This window comes from Varroa jacobsoni, unplaced genomic scaffold (assembly GCF_002532875.2).
Source record: "Varroa jacobsoni isolate VJ856 unplaced genomic scaffold, vjacob_1.0 scaffold_1302, whole genome shotgun sequence".
Taxonomy (NCBI): Eukaryota; Metazoa; Arthropoda; class Arachnida; order Mesostigmata; family Varroidae; genus Varroa; species Varroa jacobsoni.
In genome coordinates, this window is record NW_019214204.1 from 161,349 (window position 1) to 184,329 (window position 22,981).

At 39.0% G+C, this 22,981-nt stretch overlaps 1 long non-coding RNA gene across 2 annotated transcripts; it reads left to right on the forward strand.

Annotated features, from left to right (window-relative positions):
* Positions 1-1,137: 1,137 nt before the first annotated feature.
* On the forward strand, positions 1,138-22,492 carry LOC147752350 (uncharacterized). Of its 2 annotated transcripts, none has more exons than XR_015314295.1 (3): positions 1,138-1,415; positions 21,450-21,577; positions 21,920-22,492. It is a non-coding gene; the product is annotated as an uncharacterized LOC147752350 (long non-coding RNA). The 2 variants fall into 2 exon arrangements; XR_015314294.1 differs by lacking the exon at positions 1,138-1,415 and adding an exon at positions 18,136-18,451.
* Positions 22,493-22,981: the final 489 nt, after the last annotated feature.

Here is a 22,981-nt window from a genome sequence, read left to right on the forward strand (position 1 = left end):
TAACGCGGTCATCGAATTTCTGACAACAACGAATTAAAAAAAGGTAAGCAATTCTTCTTCCATAATGGATATAATAAACGTTCGTTGCAAAGTATAAGTGCCAACTACTGCACTAAGAGTGCATATGTATGTATGGCTACATATATTTGGAGATCCCAAAAGATGCCTTTATAGCCCAACACGATATGGTTCGATTATGATAATGATAGTCAATGAGAGAATCATAGTACTATTCTAATTTACATATATATGGTTCTATTTCTTCTCCATAGCTGTTTTGCTAAAAGCATCAGAGCTATTTCTTATTATGAGATGCGTATAATAACAACTGACAGAACTCTGTGATAGTGAAGTTGTTAGATAAAAAAAAAAGCAGCGGCTTGTTTAGATTTATCAAAATTGGACTAATTTTATGCGGTTCTGGACTGACGATTATCAATTTATGTGTCTAATTCTTCGAGACTCGCGCCCTATTTTCCTATCATAACTGGTTTCAATCCGCGGATCTGCTCATTGATCTGAGAATGTTGAAATGTCCGCATATCTAGTTTATGACTGATCGCTACGAGATGATTATATCCCTGATAATATTGATGCTTTTGATATAAAATCGGTCTACAAGCTATCTTGTAACAGTAATGTCTTTAGAATTTATTTTCAGCATGATGTGAAGTCTGACGGCGCCTACAAAAAGTAAAAATGACCCCTAGTCACGTTTTCCTTCAATCAAATCCTTGTCTAATAATGGGACAGGTCACCTTTTGCTATAAAGAGATACGTCGATGTAGTTAAATGTTGATATATCTATAACATACGGTGCTAAATTATATATACAGTTACTGTACCATATTAATGCAAGACGCAATCTTTTTCTTTCTATTTTCTACCTGAATTTTACTTTACCCAAGAGACATCTGCATAACCGTCTTCTGACAGATCAAAGTGAGATCTGTCCTTACAAATAAGCTAGAGTCGCTGAATTAAGGTTGTTAAGTCAGTTTTTGCGAAATGTCGAGTTTTAAAGGCAAGATAATTATTATATCTATTTTTTTCTTCTATTTTTATCTTTTATATCCATTGAAAATATATATATCCATTTACTTCCATTGAAAATTTCAGAGGTAAATATCGTCTACACCAAACGGTCGTACTTGTCCAATTTAAGCATAAAGCATTTAGAGTGACGTGCGGTAAAAAAGCAGATTTTCTGTAGGTAAATTCCTTGGATAGGCTACTTTTTATACCAATGTACCCATTAAACAAACAGTCTATTCCGCCGATTAAGGCGGGTGGTAAAGTTTGGAGAGCGAATACTGTCTGCTTATTCCTGCTCAAAAGAGCGAGGCTGTCGCTCGAATTTTATCTTCCGTCACTGTCTATATCAGCAGCATGATGCTAACAGCAACGAGTTTCAGGTAAGAGTTTTTTTTGTTGGCAAGGGCTTTTGCAAAATCATTCTCCGAAAACATTTGACAGTCATGGCTAACACTATCTGCTCTGTCTTCGAAAGGAACGAAAGTCCAATTCTCTACAAATGGGTAGATTAGTGCTAAAACAGGTAGCCATTGAACCGCAGCGTCCACAAACAGCAGCGTCTTTTAGCGATTGCTAACCCAAACCTAAATCAATCGATCCTTTGCCTTAACGCTGTAATATTACGTTATAATATGCGTCTCTTATGAAGGGATCCAGTAATGTCTTAATGATCGGTAGCTTCTATCTCGGTTATAGCAACGGGCCGACTTGATAAACAATTCCATTCATATGTAGTATATATATTTCATATATAGTACTATAAATAAGGTATGACATAAGAAATTATTGTATATATACGTATACATTATTATTCAACTACATGAGTAACTGTTACAGGGTCCGAAAGAGTTGATCGAGCAATAACCTCTTGATAATCCTTACATTTAGGACCGGCTTAAACGTTCATTTTTTTTAACAGGATGCTAAACTGAAGGAGTACAAGCTCATTGGCTACATATCTTTCGTTAATCGGAGTATTGGCAGTTTTTGTAGAAGTGAAATTCGCAGTGTCGATTGTCGAAACACAAATGCGCGTAAATTTGTATGATTATATAAAATAATCATCAACGCTTATATAAAAGCATTATTATTCTATATAATCATGCTTTTATATAAGCATTGGTTTTAATTAGTCCGATAATCTTCTAGGTTTGGTAGAGCAGACGACATTGAGTTAACAGTCGCTGCGATCGAAAGAGAACTCTCGGCGTTAGTAATAAGATTTCGGGCAGAAATAGCCGAAGGACTTAAACAGGACGATTACGCTACGACGAACTGTGTTTTATAATTGCCTTTATTTGAGACACTGATATTTTTATTACGATTAATAAGAACTACTAGGTCAGGCGTCCGAGCTCTATATATACAGCGTGGCCACGAAATACATCAACTATAAATGCGATAATTCGAATCATTATGTAAACAGTCGTAAGGTGGCTCTGTCGTCATCTGAAATTATTAAGTAAACAAATAGCAGGCTTTAAATAACAGTACTGAATCGATGGATACCGGTAGCAATGGTTTTCATCATAATAACGTATCTATCTGATGAATTTAACAATACATAGGCAGATCCAGATTGAAAAGTATAACACTTTGTTTCCTACCGAAAGGGGCCAACTGCCATGAAAAGGACTTGACGGCTCAAACGCAGCTCGAAAAAGTCATTCCTTAATTAGATAGTGAGCATCAGTAGAAGAGCAATTTAGGACAACGTGGGTACGGATTGAATGAGTGCACGAACCTAAACGCTCATGGGTAAAAGTCTGCTCTGACTTAGTTACGTTTCAAGCGTCATTTTAGAAATGCACTTCATTTGAGAAGGAGATATAGATCCTGAGAACGGAAAATTGGAGAAAAGTTCGCCTTCTCCACATCCGGCTTGTCCTTCCTCAAAGCAGTAGCTGAGCCGCAATAGCATAAACACAGAGTGTCAGTGTACGTTATCAGTGAATTACGTACGTCGCTGAATGTTAAAATAGATGTTTAACTTCCTATTGCTAAGACGTTCGATACGCAATGTATCGATTTTTAGGACCTTATAATCATACGAATTTCACTAGAGTATAACACACAGCTGCCTATATCACGTATATTTGCATCGAGTATAGTGCCGAGGCTCAGTTTTTCACATCTTTTTAGTAGGGTAAAATGTCAATAAGAAATCTATTCATTTCAAACAGCAACAGCCATGTTAACTTATATATCCAACAGGGAGAATATACGATAGATTTTATCAGATGATAAGTTAAGTTTGTTTTCTATTGTATTACTTATTATTATTTTCGAATTGTATCGATGAAGAGCTTTATTCTTGATGGATGTTTTTTTCTTATTTTTACCTCATATACATATGAAATGGTTCTGACGGCGAAGACAACGGTAAGTTTTTTTTTTTTGGCTGAAGAGAAATCAGCACTCTTTATTACAGGTTAGAGTTATTTTGTCTTGGTCTTTCTTTAAATGTACTTCGTGTTACACGATGCCATTCGTGCTGTTCAGTTAACAAGTTTCCACACGGCATTAGGTAACTCATCAAGTATAATATTGTTGTCCTTAGCTTTCTTTTTTCACTATTTTTTTCTAACTGTCCTAGCCTAGATCATTGTCTTCGGTCTATAGGAAAGTCGATGATGGAAATATACGCAATCTGGAATAGTGGTCCATTTGGTTTTCTCGACTTTTTCCTGCTATCAATTGGCGACAACAGTTTTCTAGCCGCTTTTTATAGTGTTCTTCTTGAACGCCAACGTGTTTGGAACAGGATCTCTCATAAACCATTTCAGCAAATTCAGTGTTTTACATCTGGGACAGACTTCTTCTCCATTAGTACAATGCGACAACAACCTTGGCTCCAAAGTAGGCTAATGGATATTGCAATACACCATGCTGGTATTAAGTCGTTAACGTACACTACGTTTTGAATATTTTTACAATTTAATTTACTCGTTACGGATGTGCTGCTGCTGCTGCTGCCGCATTCTCGTTCCACTCTAATGAATACAAATGATCCGTGACGGACTTCGTAAAATCGCACATTACAGGACCGTTTGCTTCGGTAAAGCATCGCAGGTAGGGTTTCCTCCAACTAAAACTGACTCCTGTTGTCTCCACTTCGAAATGAGCTTTTTTTTCCCGTGATTGCATTGTTGTTTTTCTGAATCAAATATCGCGAGTAACAAAAACAGGACGATTCTCTGAGATGAAGACATTACACACAATCGTGACTAGCTTCGCTCTCCCCGTACACCCGCGTCAAGCAGCTCATTGGTCTCAGTCAGTAAAATTTTGTGCAACATTCACTGTTACCGACCAAAATAAAGTAATATACTGTATTATTTACATGAGCATCCTCTCTGCTCTATAAAGCTTTTACGTCCATGGCGAATAAAGCGGCTTGTACTGCTTCTACACGCATGTAACGCATCAGCTACGTTGGTCCTTTCGTCCTAGTGTTACATGTCTTTTTATAATGTTATCTATCTAACTTCAACAATAAATAGACTTTCCAATTTGATACACGGGCACGAACACTGCTCCCCCCTAGCTGACACGAAGATCGAGGATTTTCGATATTTGAGCCTGAAAACTGATCATAGTCGGTGCCCAGCCTCGCGTTCTCTCAACCGATTAGTAAACCTGACTAAATCAATAACGACATTAGTGTGAAATGTGTAGGGTATCAGATAGAATACAGGAGCGGCTCGACGAAATAAATATTTGCCAAACAGAATCGCTGACCTCTATATCACTCTCAAATTATCTATATTGAGAAAAAGTTAACCGGCTTATGTAAAAGGGAAGCTTCTTACCATCATCTTATTCATGGTCAAAAGTGATAAATCCTTATCCAAATAGTCTTTCTCTGGAGACCAACAGCGACGCAGTAATATTCATATATGTATGTGTATAAGGATGTGGCATTCGAACTGTCTTAGGAACTACATAGGTTCTCCTGCTTGAAAATAGTAACCTGTCAAGTTACTACATTCTTGATGTAAGCTAACTACGGTTTGCGCGTCTGTACAGGTTCCGTGACAGATCTACATTAACGATACACATTTTAGGCAAATGCTATATCCTGTTGATTGTAGATCTTCTATCGCCATTCAGTACTATTTGATATATATAAAATATGAGCACTTAATTGAAAAATAGCTTAAATATAGCTTAATATAGCACTTAAAATATAGCTACAATACATCTAAACTATAATTACAGGTCAAAGCCTCAAAGCAGTACAACACGAGCGTGCCTTCGGAACTTTAATGCATGTCAAGTTCGGAAAAAACAAACATTTCAAGCGAGATTGGCCCGATCCGAGTATCCAGATCTTCTAAAGCCGCTTATCTATTTATTTGACATACTTTAACTTGCTGCAAGGGAATAAAATACTTCTCAAATATCTACCATTAAGGCGAAGATGAGTGGATACGTATTAGAAACAGCGACAGCCTACAAACTGATTCTGAGTACGGCGTAGCCGCCTCTAGCAATTTTAATGCTTCGTCGCTGTCTTTGGCCATAACTCATAGCTATAAAAGAAAAAGGCCTCCTATCAGGACATTGCTTTACGTGGAAGATACCAGGGGGAGGGGGGATTTCTCCCGCCTTGTTAAAGGGGTAACAGCAAGCTGCCAGACAGTTTCTACGAATGCGTCAACAGCGCGGTGTCGCACCGACATACATTGTTCGATCCGATAAGTTGTAAACGGTCAAAGCGGCCCTCATCAACTAGGCCCATACTGTCTAGTGGCATGTTGACAGAATCTAATAAGGCGGTAAACACTGTGTCCTGTCGGCTTAATGAAGCTTTGTTCTTCTAGACGTTGGCTCGTTTAAAACGAATTAAAGGAATTGTAACCCGTATTAGCTGCTAAACATGTTGTCCTTTCGGTACAAACCATGCGTAAGTTTATGAGCCTTTCGTTCACACCAAGCCATGTGTCACGTTTCTAGCTAATAAAGGCAAACGATATTTCTTGCTAGGCCATTTCCTATTTCTCGAAACTAAAAACCGGTTACTCAGTGTACGATCACTTCTTTGTCAAAGGACTAGTCTTATTTAGAAATTTATCAGTGGCCATATCGGCCCTGACTCAGGCCGCGCGGTTGATTTGTCAACCGGAATTTCTTTCATTTTAGTCGATAGTCACCGATTACCACGGGAAAAACGAGTGGTCGTCGTCGGCGGCGAACCATTGACGCTGTTGCCTACAACATTGAATGGCCATTTGGAAAACTTTGAAAACGCGATCTGTTTGCTCTACCGGCCGTACCACGTCTGACGTTGTCGGTGTCGCTAGTGTGCCTATCGTTCTTTGAGTAATCCTGATTCGATTGCTGTTGGTGTTACAGCGGCGTTCTTTGCGCGTCTTTATCATTTCTGCATCTATGCCTTCCGTCCTAATCCTTGTTGTTGATCTTCCGTCTGCTCATTTGTTCGTTGCCGACACATTCCGAACAATAAACGTGATATTTGCATCAGTAGCAGCAGCGGCAGAATCGCTCCGTCGCGCGCGCCACCAAACAAATCGCAACATGGCAGAGCAATTGAAAATAGCATATACAAATAGCTGACAACTGGAAAAACTGGAGGAGCATAAAATCGAATAAATACGGTCCTATGGAAAAGAAAAAGGCCAAACAGAGGTGCGGACAATTATACTTGTTGCTGAAGGCAAGACAACTAGATACGAATAGACAGGTGTGTTTTACTTAATCCGTCAATCAGTTAAGTTAGTTGATAATTATATGTAAGTACGGCACTAACGATGCGAATTGGGATTTCATAGTAAATTAGGCAATGAATAAACTTTATGTCAGCGTGTAAGTCGTGTGAATACAAACGTATAATAACTGCACACACACACACACGGTTAAATTGATATCGGCGGGCTGTAATCAGTGCCTGTGGAAATCATATGGGATATTTGTTCCCTTAATAACCAAAACGTTTCAATTCAGCACATTTAGAAACCCCACTATATCTAGATAGATATTTAACTGTTGTGGCGATCGATAACGATCGGGACTGAAGTCAGTTGATAACACCCACAGGTATGAGGCAGGTGGTTGGGTCTGTACTTCTTGCAATGTCTAAGTTGTCTGAATCATAGGCATGAAGTCAGCAGTATACCATTGTGTTCGATATTCGTCACAAATACTTATAATTTGTTTTCGTTTCCGACCTTATGCAATGGTTAGCCATTGTGTAATGGACCTATTTCATAACATCCATTTTGCCAGTTATGAAAGTTCATGCTTCTAGTTTTGGCCAGTCGTAATCCTGAGGTGAACAGTATTAAAAGACGCTTACTGAAATGAACGATGCATTTATTTGTAAAAGTAGCAGTTGACGGCTCGAATATAGTCGACGAGCTGAGGTCGCTTGCCTTATTTATCTGTCGTCGTAATTTTGCTTGAAGTGAGTGAAGGTTTTTCTCGCCGAATAAGCTGTCATATTTGCAGACAAATATGTTGGAAAACGATTATAGGCTAATGTTGTTTATGGGACACGCCTTATTCAAATGCCGATTTTCATTCATAGCAAGCGGTCACGGTAGAACGTGTCCGGTGCCCGATCGTAGATAGAGTATGGGAGTTGGCATAGGCTAAGTAACGTAGACGGGAGCGATCTTCGAGATACGCAAAATATTTATATTTAGGGGATACGTACAAGAAACTGCTGGCGTCTTGCTGAAAAACAATATCTAACCTTTGTTAAGAGGATTAGGTTACAGCTTTTTTTTTTAAATATACGAGATAAATATAGGTCTATTATATGCTTGCAGTAAATTTGATTTTTTTTAATATTTTGCACTTCACTATAATGATTTACTAAACATTAGACGGGTACCCCATGAGGAAATAAACGATTTCCTGTAGGCTTTCGTGGAAACTGTCTTGCAGGGCTCCGCACTGGGCATCTCCTCTGCGAATAAAGATATATATGTAAATATAACGAGTCTAATACGCAATAGCGCTGTCTTAGGGATATGTAGATGACCATCGGACAAATCAAAGTTTCTTTATCTGCATGTTTCGCGTTGCATCTGTGCCCACCAGAAGATTTTCTGCGACTGGTTCTTTGTTCGCTCAGTCTATCATTTGCTGAATCAGTCACACGTAGATGTACAGGTAATCGTCGACACTGGCGATATTTCTCAGTCGGCAATACAGCACACACATTCAGAACGACTAGAAGAGATGGCCTTGTAGCAAATGATCGTATGATTCTTAATCAAAATAGACAATAACTCAGAAAATCCTTTTACGTGCAGTTCGATCTGTATTACATGCATGGCTAGATAGATTTCCCTTCTCTATTAGAGGGTGAATTGCCAAAAAAGATGATTCTATAAGGATTAGAAATGTAACAAAGTCGGTCATTTTGAAACCTCCAATTAGTCCAGCACACGGGTGTACAAACTGTGCGTTTAGAGTTGGCCAAAATAGAAGTTGACAGGTTTACTGGACATAATTTAGGTTCTTTAATTAGTACAAATTCTTGCCACGTATTCACGTTTTCTAGCAATACATATTTTTTCCTTGTAAAAAAAAAAGAGGATAAGTTTAATGAGAGAATTCATTGCGCGGGACGTACGAATACAATATAGTTAGCTAGTAGGCGTTATTGTTGTTGTGCGCGCGAATTTTAAATTTCTGCATCGATTTGTGCGGTTCGGTGATCGCTCTATGTTCGACTGAAGATAAAGTTCGAGTCCGCCAGGCGTCTGCTCGTAGATGCGCGATGACCCGTGGATGGTTTTTTGCAGTAATTAACCAACTTCCTCACTAACTGACGAACGGCATTGGGTGATGGGGTAGAACAAGACAAAGTATCATCAAATTTAGAAACGCAGCTGGTTAGCTTCCTTGAGTAGGTCATGTCGGTAAAAAAATAATCAACTTATTAAGTCGGGGTGTGCTACTTCGGCGCTGGCGAGAAACGGTAGCTTACCGTTTTCATTTATAGGAAAAGCGTAAGTGAATTTTAGTCATAAGCAATGCTGAACTTGCAGATGCAACAAAATAGACCGTAATAGAATGACACGCTCTTCTATGGGTGCCTCTGTTGCTGGCAAAAGACCCCATGTTAGTCAGACAATAAATTTTCATTTATGAGCTTGCTAATAGCCTGGTCTATCGTAATTATTTTTTCCGCTCTGTAGTACGCCTAGATCGATGAAGGTACCAAAATAGATAGATATGGGAACTTTGTGGAATTCGGGTTGCTGTTTAATCACATTACAGAAGGGAATTGTCTTTAACTGAAAGAACGGCATGGTGTTATCATAAAGGTTTTTGGGGTGAAGTGCATAAAGGAAACTAATCTTTGACAATACGAGCGAATTATACCGAAAAAAAAATTCACAGTGCATAGACTTCTTGGGCTTGTCGCTCAAATCGAAGAAAAAAAAGGTTAACAAAACACCACTTAGAAAATCTAGCTTGGCTTGACTAGTGAATTAGATGATCCAGATCCAAAACAAAGCGCCTCGATGCTGGACCAATCGCCTGAACGAATCCCAATAGCTAACGGAGAACTACAATAGAATGGTCATTTGTCAACACTGGTTGACAAATTTAAGAGTGAAGTACACGGAAGCAAAAGTATATTTACAAATAAAGGAAATCTAAATTAACAGTTTTAATGGTCATAATTACTCAGTATCAGATGTCGAGTATCTGTAAACACATGGCTAAAATAGAATAATTGATTCCTCTACATTGAAACAACTTGACTTTGGATTAAACTTTAACTGAGAGCTTGGGTCGTGATTGATGAAGTTTCCAGGCAACCTAATCGTAACATAAATCTGTTACGGGAACAAGCAAACATTTCGGATTGTATTTCGGAGTAAACAATCCGATTTATGTTTGCAGATAATTCGGGAATCACTAATATACGACAGACAAAAAAATAGCCGTTTCCTTAGTAAACTGGTTAATTTTCTAACGGAACAGATAAGTTAGATAGACCCATTTGATTTGGAGCGAATTGTGGCTTAGAAAACAGTTAGAAATAGATGATGTACGTGCATAGTATTCCGATATTTACAAAATAGGCACACCGAATCCTTCTTAAGTATGTTTTCAAACAGTCTCTAACACACGACAATTGCAGCCAATAAGGCAAGTACTTGAACGTTATAACGCTGCCTCAAGCTCTGTTACGATATTAATTTTTTTTTGGAATATACGACTTTTGCGGTTAAACAAAGCAACGAGTCGCTCACCTGTCTACTTCAAATGAGTGCTATTCGGGTGAAGTAGGTCAGCTCATCAACATTGAATCTTGTGATGATCAGCTCAATAAACATTTCAGGTGAAGCCGTTATATGCGGAAACACATAATCAATAAAATCATGCTGAGGCCTTCTGATGTGGAGACCATACTGCTGTGGTCTTTTAACATCTTTATGAGAAGGCGAAGAACGAGTTGCGCCTTTAAAGAAAGAAGGAACTAAATAAAGTAAATGTTTTAGATTTTAGGTCCGCTGCTGGCGTTAAGCTACACCTTACTGTCACAAGTAGACAAAGGCGTCGAACGTAGACCGTTTCAAGTGACCCAAAGTTGAATAGACAAACAGGTCATTACCGCGACGTGTATATATATACGTTGCAGTACATATATGTAAGAATCCAATAAGCCGCAATTCCTGAAGAACCTAGACCACTAAAAATGTACAAGCTTAATACGGGTTAGGGGATGTATCTTCAGGAAATAATGCTTCCTGCAGTTGCAATCGAGAGCATAGTCTTCATTTTTGACGCCCATGAAAAAGTGGGTTACTCGACAATTGGCCGCGGGTTAATTGCTGTGCGAGTATTTTTTCCACAAAAAAAATAAGTGTATAAAAAATCACCAAAAATAGCTTATTCCGAGTGAGAAACAGATGATAAAGATCATTGGTTTCCTTTAAGGAAGCACAAACGCTCGCCTTTTCAAAGCGATATTTAAATGCGTTCATCGCACGATTTTTTAGGTTCGTGGTTTTACGAGCCTATCCATGTACGCCATTCCTGCACGTGAGCCATACCAATCTCATGAACTACGATATCGTCGAGTATGACTTTAGGAGTAAGCAAGCATTAGATGAAATGTTTGCCCCACACTGATCCAGAAAACAGTATCAGATATCTACGATAAGATCTTTGTGTTCAGAAAATGCGGCAATTGGTTATCGTTTGTTGACAGTGAATTACAAAAAAATGCAGCAGGTAATAGCGGCATCTCAAGAAAGCTTCTCGAAGAATAGCTTCTCTGTCCGATGCGTTGCTGTCGTACACTTTATCCTCAATGAAAACTAGTTAAAAGCAACATCAATGTACGTAAATTGCAATGAAAGATCATTCACATCAGTACATGAAGTACAGGAAATCCTGGAGCCGCACTTTGGAGCTTACAAACAGAATACGCAGAGACTTAATTGTTCACAATGTTACTGGTTGAAGTTATAAGTAAATTGGTGAAAATGTGTCCTTATACGCCTCAAATTAATCACCCTATTCGTTAATAGACAGACAATTACCAAACGTAACCTGATAGTAATATTGATGCGGAAACCTTATTTCGAGCCATAACTTAACTAGTAATAATACCTCATTAAGCTGCAGTCAAACTAGGCCGGACGACAGATGAGTAAACCTACATTACAAGTATGTTTTTAAAACAAAACAACTTGTACAGTTTGTCCTTTAGGCATCAGTGGACGCTTAGTCGTTATTTGGATCTTTTCTTATTTTTATACTTACAAGTATATTTGCAGTTGTTATTGGTGAGTCGATGTTGTTATTTTGGCAAATGTCATTCTAAGGCTGAAAAAGTTAGAGCTACGTTTATTTGCCCCCTTTGCCTTTGAAACCCCTTTGCCTTTCCTAGCTATATGATACGTTAGGTTTTTTTTACCATTTTTCTTAGAGAGATTGATTTGTAAAGGCCAAACGTACTTCACAATCAGGTCACTACCAAGGTAAATAAAGACTATGTATGAAAATCATTATTGCGATTTCGGCATTAGAAACATAATTTTCGAACGAAAGAAGACAACTAGGGACTATTGCTTAGTGTGGAAGTACCTCAAGTAAGCGTCCTGTAATTTCCACTAGTGTCAGACAAGAGTAATCTCAAATGGATAAAGGTGCCGAGTCTTTAAAACGATTTATTTTATAAACATTGATCCGCTCTGTGGGCGCGTACGAAGGTTGCCAGCCATAAACAAATACATGGCTCGGTGATGAACTCGAGAGGTGAACGGAGAAGCACTAGTTGAACACCCGATAGCGCACGTAAGCAAAAAATTTCAGACTAATACTTGAACATTACTTACAGTCTAAATATTTAACTTAAGCAGGCCCGAAGCGGCCGAAATGTCGTCCATGTGTTTTGACTGAAGATATATCGAGCACTCCTAAACGATACAAACATTTCTGTATTTTAATAGTGTAAAGGGAGGGCTGAATCCTAAGATGACAATTTTGTCAGACCTTCAGTATCCTTCTATTCTTCGGACGATTTCTTTGAGGCAGGCATTTCAGGCAAAAACGAAGCATTCGTAAAACACGAATCATCGGTCCTACACATACGAAGTTATTGTATGATAATCTTTAAAAAAATCTTTAAAAAAAACATCTGTTTATCTATCAGTGATGACTTTATAGAGATGCCTCTAACGGCAGGATTGTGCAGTGTTTGACGATGACTGAACATGAACCAGCTCACGCAGCCAAGATATAAAATTAACCAGACCTATATAAAAAAAAATTGATCTACAATTTTCCAAATTGTCAAACTACACATCACACTCGTCACATACGAATGTAACATCATGTAAAAGTAAACTACCAGTATAGACACTCTTGCATGTTCCTAACAAACCCGTCATTAATTTATCGAATCGCATAGTTCAACCTTATTCGAAACGGTAACCTCAAAAGCTATTCCTACTTTTTCCTCATTTCGACTTTTTCCCATTCAGATTGCAAGATGAACGCAGTTCGGTTTCGATTAAACAGCATCTAGGCAAATGCGAGGCACAAGGGGCTCCAGCGACAGCTGCCCTCCGTCTGGTAAGCTTAGCTCAATGGCTTACCTAACATCTAGCTGACGTTCCTTTAGCTAGTTGGCAGGTAAACCAAAGTCGCCAAGGACGTAGTCGATGGCTCACTCTCTAGCGGTTGAGCAAACCTTTCCTCTTTGATGGTGCCAGCGTTATGACCAGCCATTGCAAGCAAGCTATATAGAAGAAATAGGAAGCTGATCCTCTCATTTTCCCTCTGTTGACACAGTGCGTTTACTGCTATGTATCCATGGGCCGCCTACTTGCGGGAATCGTGATAATGATGATGATGATCGTGATGGTGATGGTGATGATGATTATAATACTTCAACAGCAAAGCGTTGTTATTCCCGTAAACAGCACAAAACTCTCCTAATATGATTCCTAATAGCAACGATTCAGGCATGAAGGGTAGCTCGATATAGCCATGGCTGTAAAGGTTATCCGCGTTCTGGGGGGAATTTTATGTGAATGGATAGTCCCAGAAGTATTGGGAACTGTACCTAGTTGAGATAGATAAGTATTTGTCTTTTTTTTCCATAAATTTCTAATGCCAAAGACAATCTAAGATCTGTCGCATGAGGGGTTCTAGTATTAAACAAAGAATAGCAGTAATAATAAATAGTCGACAAGCGTAAACAGCAGGCAGATAGCAACTCTGATACGTATACAAATTAAAATTTTGCCGTTTTAAAAAAGGCCCCAATCGGAGAGATAAGCCTCTCTAGGCTCTATCTGACATTGACACATCCGTGTTCTGAGCTCCTTTTCAGCTGGGCTTCGGTCATTGGCCCTGTGGGTGGAGACGCAGTAAATCACCGTAATTCGTAATCGTTCGGATATTTACCACAGGGGTTAAATAGAATTCCTTTTAATGTGTAGAAAATGAGCTTCGTTTCAGGTTAGTAAGTTATTTCTGTCTGTTGAAGGATACTATTCGACTAGCTCTGGAAGTTTGTGCGATAAGCCAAACATTTTGAACAAAAATTAATTAAACCAACGCAAATGAGACACTTAGCATTTCTTGCAAAAATTCTTATGTTCAACTAAGACACTTTTTTTTTTATTGTTCTGCAACGACAGAAACAAGCAAGACGGTAAAATATTTAGACGCCATACTTTTTTCTGTAGAAAGACTGACTTTTCGGGTCCTCCATTATGAACGATTGTTCTTCATCATTGCACATGGTCTTTATAAGAAGTTAGAAAATAGCTGGTTTGATAGAATAATTGACTATTTATGATATACTTAATTGCAACAGTGTCTGATACTGTGCTGTTATAGGGGGACACGGTAAACTTCACTAACGAGCCCCTCGTAGTCGTTGGCTTAAATAGATGTGAGCTGGTATTTATTTAAGCGAGTATATTTCGATTCTCGACCCGAATTAAGAAAACAACGTAAAAATCACTCTATAAACAAAATAAGCTTCACCAGCTTACCACTGCAGTGTTACAATTTCATTATTATATTGTACAGCAAATAAAAGTTATGCATATTTTGATACTAAATATAATTAGTTCTTTAATAGATGCTTAAGTAAGATCGGTGATTACGAAAGCCACTTAGAGTATTTATTATAAAATATAGAACACAGTTACACATAGATTGCCTATATTGCCTACGTTGGCGATTCGTTATGATTCAGTCGCGCTCTAAAAAAAATGTTTGATGTTTGTACGCGATGAGATCGTTGAATGGTTTCCTTAAATGTTTTGATCTATGGATTCGATCAAACGCACTATTAAATCTGAAAATTGTTGTGGAGGAACGGTCTCAGGCGCGACACTGCAATGCGCATTGCTAATGAAATCTTTACTTTCGAACTTTACGTCCTGTACTGCCGTTAGAACTATAGCCCTTACTTCAAGCATCAGTAGAAGTATACGAACGCAAGGTTTATAAATTCAATCCTAAATAGGTAAACATAGAGAATAGCACGGTTGAATAGTTCATGTACATGACGTATATGCGGGTGCAGTTATGCGGAAAATGTATACGCTATGTAAGACCAGGCTGGTTTCATCGATTACCGTAACAGCCACAGAATATGTCTTGTTTAATGTTCTGCCAAACAGCTGTTCCTTCGGTCTGCCGCTCCCCTGTCATAGTTCTCTCCTATTATATACATGTGCGAGATAGAGTATTTTCAAAATGCCGGGAAAGAACACTAACATGCCTACAGTGCGTTCGAATATTTGTCTCGATATTTCTTCATACTGCCGCTCCCTCAATAGGGATCATAGGCAACGAATGCGCATATGGGCTAGCATATTGTCAGGTTCTCTATATGTATAGAACCCTTATCCCCGACACGGCGCCCCTACATATATTAGTTTGACATACACATATAATTTAGAAAGAAGCGTCGGCGGTGTAAAAACTATTTGCCAGGTTTAAAAATACTAGCTGCCAGTTCCTTCTTTTCTAGCTTGACCCCATATGTTAAAGCCCCCCCCAGCGACCCCATATGTTATAGAGGTCCTTAGCGCTCCAGCGGGGCTAGCGCAAGCATGGCGAAGGGTCGAAGAGCATCCCAGTCACAATTGGCGCCAATAGCGCTATTGTTACCTCCGGTATGGGCTGGGTTGCTTATCTGTTCCGAGGTGCTGTCAACGAGGGCTATTGCCCACTAAGAACGGTTAGGTTCTAGAACACGCTCAGCCGACCTCCGACTCTGGGAATAGTTAGAAATAGAGAAATCTGAAGACAGTAGTCGACTTCGGCCGGCTGAGCAAACTAGAAACGCCCGCTGATATACCGGTATGGTTAATGCAATCCACGGAAACAAGCGACTCAATTACAGCTGAGGTAAGATTGGATACTGTAAAAGTTAATTCTATAGTTGAATACAGTGAAATATCAAAGGACATTTGTGATCTCTATGGTGCGTATATGTATATATAGAGTGAGACATTCAAATTCGGACGATGTTAGGCAGGCTCTTTGAAGTAGTGGGCTTGCTTTCATCCGCTATTGTTGCTATGGTTAATATGTCGTTTGGTAATAAAAAACCCAAACCCGTTATGTGAAAATAATGTGGTGTCATTTGCGCCATAAGAGGGAGAATGAGTTACTATCAGAAGTTTTCACGCTATACGAACCCTTAACATTGTCAAGTACTGAAATGTTTTGTTTGAAAACCGCGGCTTTTGAAAAAAGTTGAAAAAGATTTCCAAATGGGGCAAATTAAAAGATCCTCAATGAGTTTCGGATGTAAAGGGTTAAAAAATTTATGAGAATTTCTTATTGAGTCATTTTCGATGCAGAAATTAGCGACCATTTAGGAAGGATATCAGTTGTCAGTTAAATTGTCCAGATAAGCCTCAATGCCCAATCTTTTAGCCTATTTGGATTTTTTGGTCATCATGAACCCTTACATTCTTAGGGTTTATGGCTTATTATCAGCTTAAAGCGTAATTGTGCTGGAAACTTGTTGCGCATTTATCGCTTGACGCACGCTGACTAATAAAGAGTTAACTACTGATTAGAGGAAGAATACTTATAGAAAATAGACGAAATCGATGATAAAACTAAATTAACTAATACAAACGAACGTGTTCCGCGTTTCTGTTTCTGGCCATTTACCTGACGCATGGCGATACATAGCTGCATGCGGAAGCAGTGGCCGAGAATCGAACCAGTATAAGACAAAATCTACAATAAAGGTTCTATTTGAAGAAGGCGGGCAGTTGCATGCCGCCATCAGTTGATAACAATTGTTTTATTACTAACTAGCAAACAACAGCATATGTATATCTGCTAAAATAAGTACATGTTTCTGATTTTCCATCGAAAAGTTGAGATTCAAAATCGATGTGATAGTCAGTTGGGACTCGGTGCTTCGCCTTGTCCCAATGAAGTAGATCATACTGCGATCTAGATTGAACGGGGTACTAATTAAAAAATGGATTAAAGGGGCCTTCTTCCATGATAATATAACACCATAAGGAAACCGCGATCCTATAAGAGTACCGTGTACCCCATGCACTGCAAAATACAATGTTACCACTTATTCCGACTGAAACTCTGCACGTAATTGCAAAAGGTGCCTAGTTTTTTTTGTGAAAAATTTAGTAACAGAATTTTTACGACTTTTTCGATAATAAGACTGACGCTTTTAATGGTATCGAGGCTTGGATTGAGACGATTAATTATAGTGTTAATTTTATGTAAGTGAGTACTTGATTCTCTAGCGTTGCTGTCAGTCACAAACAAGCTTGCACAACGATCAACTGGGCATAGTGAAGAACGCGTTTAACGACTCCTCGATACTGTTGGAAATTGGCAAGCCTAAGCACATTTGCCTGCAGGAAAACCTACTAGTCGGTCGACGTTCGTTCCACTTTGATAGGCAGCTTTTGATATTGCAGGCGCAGCACAAATAACTTTAATACGCATTGTCTACACATAAATACTCTTTTATTTCTTAATTTCAATTGCCGCTTACTCGATTTGGATAAATGGATAATAGACCAAGTAAAAGACTGCTATCTGGCTATGCTTATAACTAGAAACGCAATCATCATTAAATTGTCTATTTTCTCATTGCTTAAAAATTAGCTTTATTTTTCTGGGTCTAACAATGGTAGTTGTTTTGTCCTGTTTGAACCGAGAAAGCTTTTCTATTATCCCTCTGTGTATATGCCCCTTTCACACCTTCCCTCGTTTTACCGTTCAGTTGTGATCGCTTAGGTCTATTTCTAGAGTTGATGCCACTTGGACAATGCCCGTTGGTGTAGTGCCTCCGAAGAGGAAGACATCTGTTTTGACTTTACTCGGTTTTTTCCGTCACCATCGAAATCCTACTTCACATCGAGTCGCTAATAAAGACGCGATAAAAACGTCCGTTCGCAGCCGACAGGTTCCCTCATTTTTCTGAGGAAGGCGAGGGCATTTACTCACTCCTGCGAAAAGGGTATACCTATTACATCTGCATTTAGTTTTAAACGTTTCATTTTATACAGATATAGCGGAATTTAAGGCGGGTATAGGCTTGGCGTCTGTCTATACAGATAGATGTGCAAATACCAGTAGGAGATATGATGTATTTAGGCGACTGATTCATCGCGGAATCTTAGCCATGTCCTTATGCGGTAAATGAGCGGAAGGTTTACGCCCTTCATAGTCGCGTTTGAGAAACAGAACTCTGAACGTAATTAGAGCAGATTAAGCGGAGTAAACATAGAGCTTCGTTTTATCTATGCTTTTACTAAGTGAATGAATAAATTGCCTATAACGGTACTTTTCGGATGAGATTAAATTAGATGTTCCTCACAGATGCGCGACAAACGCAATAAATAGGGACGAATTTAACGTGGTTCATGATTGAATTCGGAAACCTTAAACGGTGAGTTCATAGTCCTAAATTATTTCATATATGGTCATTAGGTCGACATTAGGTCAACGGCTTTAGGTCGACAGAGAGCCTATCTGAATCGAGCTAGACTTGCAGCGAAAACTGAGTATAAATTCTATAACGTCAACGTGAAACATATTCGTAGTGCCGTGTCTTGCGCTCAGGTAATCAGCTGTGAAGTATCTTCTTTTCTTTTAGTTGATCACATGCTTTTGTCAATGCGTAATGGATCTCATACTCCGGATAACCGTTAAACAGCATTATTTGATATAAACAGATGCGCCGTCAGCGTTTCGGCACACAGCCTTAACTACTTGTCTCACCTAGTGGAAGATTTAACTATTATTTGTAATCTGTTCTTCCCCCAGTCGAACTTGCAAGATAAAATTATACAGGGATGCTGGAAAACGCCCGTACGATACAAAAGTGGTCCCTTTCGCACTGTTTTGCGACCACTTTAAAAACAATTCACACTTTCAGTTTTGTCCAAGTTTTTGCCAGGCCAAAAGTAATGTAAGCAATAAGGCTCTAAGAGCGAACAAAAATCGTAGGAGTACTGAAGTGAGAATTCGGTCAGGGCGAACATAATATCTGTTTCTCACAGTCTATTTGGCCTACTCTGTACGCAGCGGAACACAGCGTCAGCTACTTCATAGATCTCATCTGTATAGATTTTCTGTAGAGATCTATATAGTGATTATTGCAGCTACTAGGCGAATATGGGTAATAACTAAGATAGGTTGGCTTTTGTTTATGTGCAATTGAACGATGTTTGTATCGTTTATTTGACCATATCATGAAATATATAGAGATGCAAATACTGGACGGCTTTTTTTTTTATGATTTCGGCTTTTCTCGCCGGCGCTACGTGATCGATTCTAATAGAAAGAAAAACAAAACGAGAATTTTGTATTATTTTTTCGCCATCTGCTTCGTATCGGTATTAAACGGGTAAATGTCTCATATAACTTTAAACAGGTCATAGTCGACTTTACGAAGCGTTATATCGTGTGCGTACGCGCTGCGGGAGGATATTTATAAATTACATAAAAAATAACCACGGTGCGTTTTTTACTGTCAGGAAAGAAATGCCATTAGTATATATTGGGCCTCGTATAGACAACGGTATGGGTAAAATATTTTTGATGATTAGATTTGAATGATGTTACGCGCCCATACATCATGCTCATGAGCTTAGAAAGATCCTTAAGATTTATATTAGTCACTCAACTGGGCATTGCCGCATCTGACTACAGAGGTTGATGAGGGAACCTTCATCCCACTTCATCTACTGCGGAAATATCGCATTCAATTTCACCAACAAAATCGTCTCCGTAGTAGTCAGATTCAGTATCGGTATTGTCGGCAACATCAGGACTCCGCTGTCTTTGACTGGGCTGTCTAGACCTATTTTGTGCGCGTTTAAAAGCTTTAAATATAAAGTTGGCCTAACTCCACATAGATTTATGATAGTCTTAGCCTTTATGTGTGCCTTCTAGTCATGCTACTTATGCTGGCCCAGATACTAGGCATACGCCGCTACACCCTTTACTTGACTGTGTACGAGACGCGTATTCTGACCTAAAGAAGTAGCGCTGCGAACAGTTCGGCCTTCGCAAACAGAAGAAGGTCCCCTGCGACGATCTCGGGCATCTACATGTTCGTCTGCGCATCACAGGCTTTTTTTCAGGCAAACAGAACTTAAAATAGGATTGTAATGCTGTCGTACACACGAAACGCTTCAGCTAAGAGCGTGGAGGTTAACAAAGATCGAGAAGATGGTTTTTTTTGGGGTAGTAATTGTTGACGTCGACACAGCCCCAGTAAGGGTAATACTTAGCAATACTTTAGCTTTAAGTTTCAGCGATATATCAGTGATCATTCCTTCTCTGAATGGCTTACACACGTCCGATGTCTAGTCTTAATCTACTATAACCTTCAAAGCTTCATTTTCCAAACGTAAGTATGAAAAACGTAAACTTATTATGGTTACTCATTCATTATATGGGTACTCATTCACATGGCCAAAACTCCGCGATGAATCAGCTGGCCAATTACATTAATTTTCCTATTAGCGCTGGTATTCTCGGATCTATCCGTATAGACGAACGTCGCGCTTGTACCTCCTTCAAGTATCGCTAACATCCATTCCATTTGGACAAAACCAGCTTTTGATATTGCAGAAGCACCACAGGTATTTTTAATAAGTACCGTCTCTACAGTAAACGCTGTTTTTCTATATATATATATATATATATATAGATTGCGCCTGCAATATCAAAAGCTGCCTATCAAAGTGGAACGAACGTCAACCCACTAGTAGGTTTTCCTGCAGGCAAATGTGCTTAGGCTTGCCAATTTCCAACAGTATCGAGGAGTCGTTAATCGCGTGCTTCACTATGCCCAGTTGATCGTTGTGCAAGCTTGTTTGTGACTGACAGCAACGCTAGAGAATCAAGTACTCACTTATATAAAATTAACACTATAATTAATCGTCTCAATCCAAGCCTCGATACCATTAAAAGCGTCAGTCTTATTATCGAAAAAGTCGTAAAAATTCTGTTAGTAAATTTTTCACAAAAAAAAAACTAGGCACCTTTTGCAATTACGTGCAGAGCTTCAGTCGGAATAAGTGGTAATATTGTATTTTGCAGTGCATGGGGTACACGGTACTCGCGGCTTCCTTATGGTGTTCCATTATCATGAAAGAAGACTCCTCTGATCCATTTTTAAATTAGTACCCATTCAATTTAGATCGCAGCATGATCTATTAGCTATATAATTAATTGACCTCGTCTCCATAGAAATAAATTGTAGTTCTTGGTGATTTGTAAGGTATTTCACTTGAGCCTTTGTAAAAAACGAAATCTACACTTGATAGAGTCCTATTTCTTACGTGCTACTACTGTTCTTTTACAATGGCGTCACTGCTGCCTCGTAAACAACAAACACACTATAACTTTTTTTCTACTTGAATTGATGATTACAGAAAGAAATGATGATAGCTGCTTACTCTCTGGCTAATCGGGATCGCACGGAACGCATCTAGACAGACAAGAGGCCAAACACAAACATGTCACGCCAGTACTCAAGCCATAGCGCAACGCGATGCGATAGGTAAGAGTTCACTCCTCTCTAAAACGCTTGCCCAAAAAGAAACAGAGGTATAGGGGGTAGAAGGGTGGGGGGAGTAACTGACCTGAGATGGTATAGCTTTCAGCATAATTTGCCTACCAAAGCTGCCTTGCCGTTTGTTCATTGGGACAAGGCGAAGCACCGAGTCTCGACTGGCTATCACATCGATTTTCTACGTCAATCTTTCGATGGAAAATTGGAGAAATGCACTTATTTTAGCAGTTATACATATGCTATTGTTCGCTAGTTAGCAATACAACAATTGTTATCAACTGATGACGACAGGAAACTGCCGGCCTTCTTCAAATAGAACCTTTATTGCAGATTTCGTCCTATACTGGTTCGATTCTCGGCCACTGCTTCCGCATGCAGCTATGTATCATCGTGCATCAGGCAAATCGCCACAAACAGAAAAGCAGAACACGTTCTAGTTTCATCGTCACCCGCGTGCATTCGCGATGGCTACCAGTTAACGCGACGGATGCGATATAACCGTAAACAATGCCGCAGGGGCGACAGACCACGTACTTAAAATACGCCCGCTTAATATTCGTAAGAACATCGTTCTGAGCCATTCTCTTATCCAACATTTATTGGCACTCTGCCATTTATCTTTGTTGTAGAATACGGCAGCCCTAGGTTTTAGGGTTAATATGAAATAATGAAAATATCAAAAACGTTGCCAGTATCAACAGAAGTCCCAGCTTTTCTCCATATCGCCCCGCGATGTTAGGTGCCACCTATTGAGTTTCTAAGATCGCAGCCATCTTCACATTTATTTTCTTATTGATTTTTCTCTCAAATACAGGGTACGGCACACAAAGTTGGGATGTTCACAAATATTTTTTGAAGGCCTTATTTAAATAAAAACAGGGATTTCAACGAAAATCTTCCATATGCTAGAAATGTTATTTCTGGGGGTCACGTTTATTTAATATAACCACAAGTACAGCTCTAGGTAAGGATTTAAACCGAAATACTTTTTGTTGAATCCGCAGTTAGTATTTTGTTAATCATCGTGCGTCAAGTGTTGCTTAAATACGCTATAAAGGAGAGATTAGATACTCCCTCAGTATTTCGGACCTCAACAGGCAAGTCTGCTTCGGGCTGAAAAAAATAATGAATAGGTTTTCAGCGTCATGAAAGTTGAATCTGCAACTTAAGTTTACTTAATGGCGACACCGATGTCCGAGCTTTTATTTAGTATAATATTGACATTCCACAGATGACCTCTGTCAAGGGTTTCGCAGTTTAGATAATTCTAGCAAACACCGTCATCATGTACACTTTAGTTCCTTTTAACCTAGTCCTCTCTATCTAGAAAGCGCAAGCGCTTGCACTACGAGGGCATAGTTTATAGTCAAAAAGGACTATATCAGGTCTAAA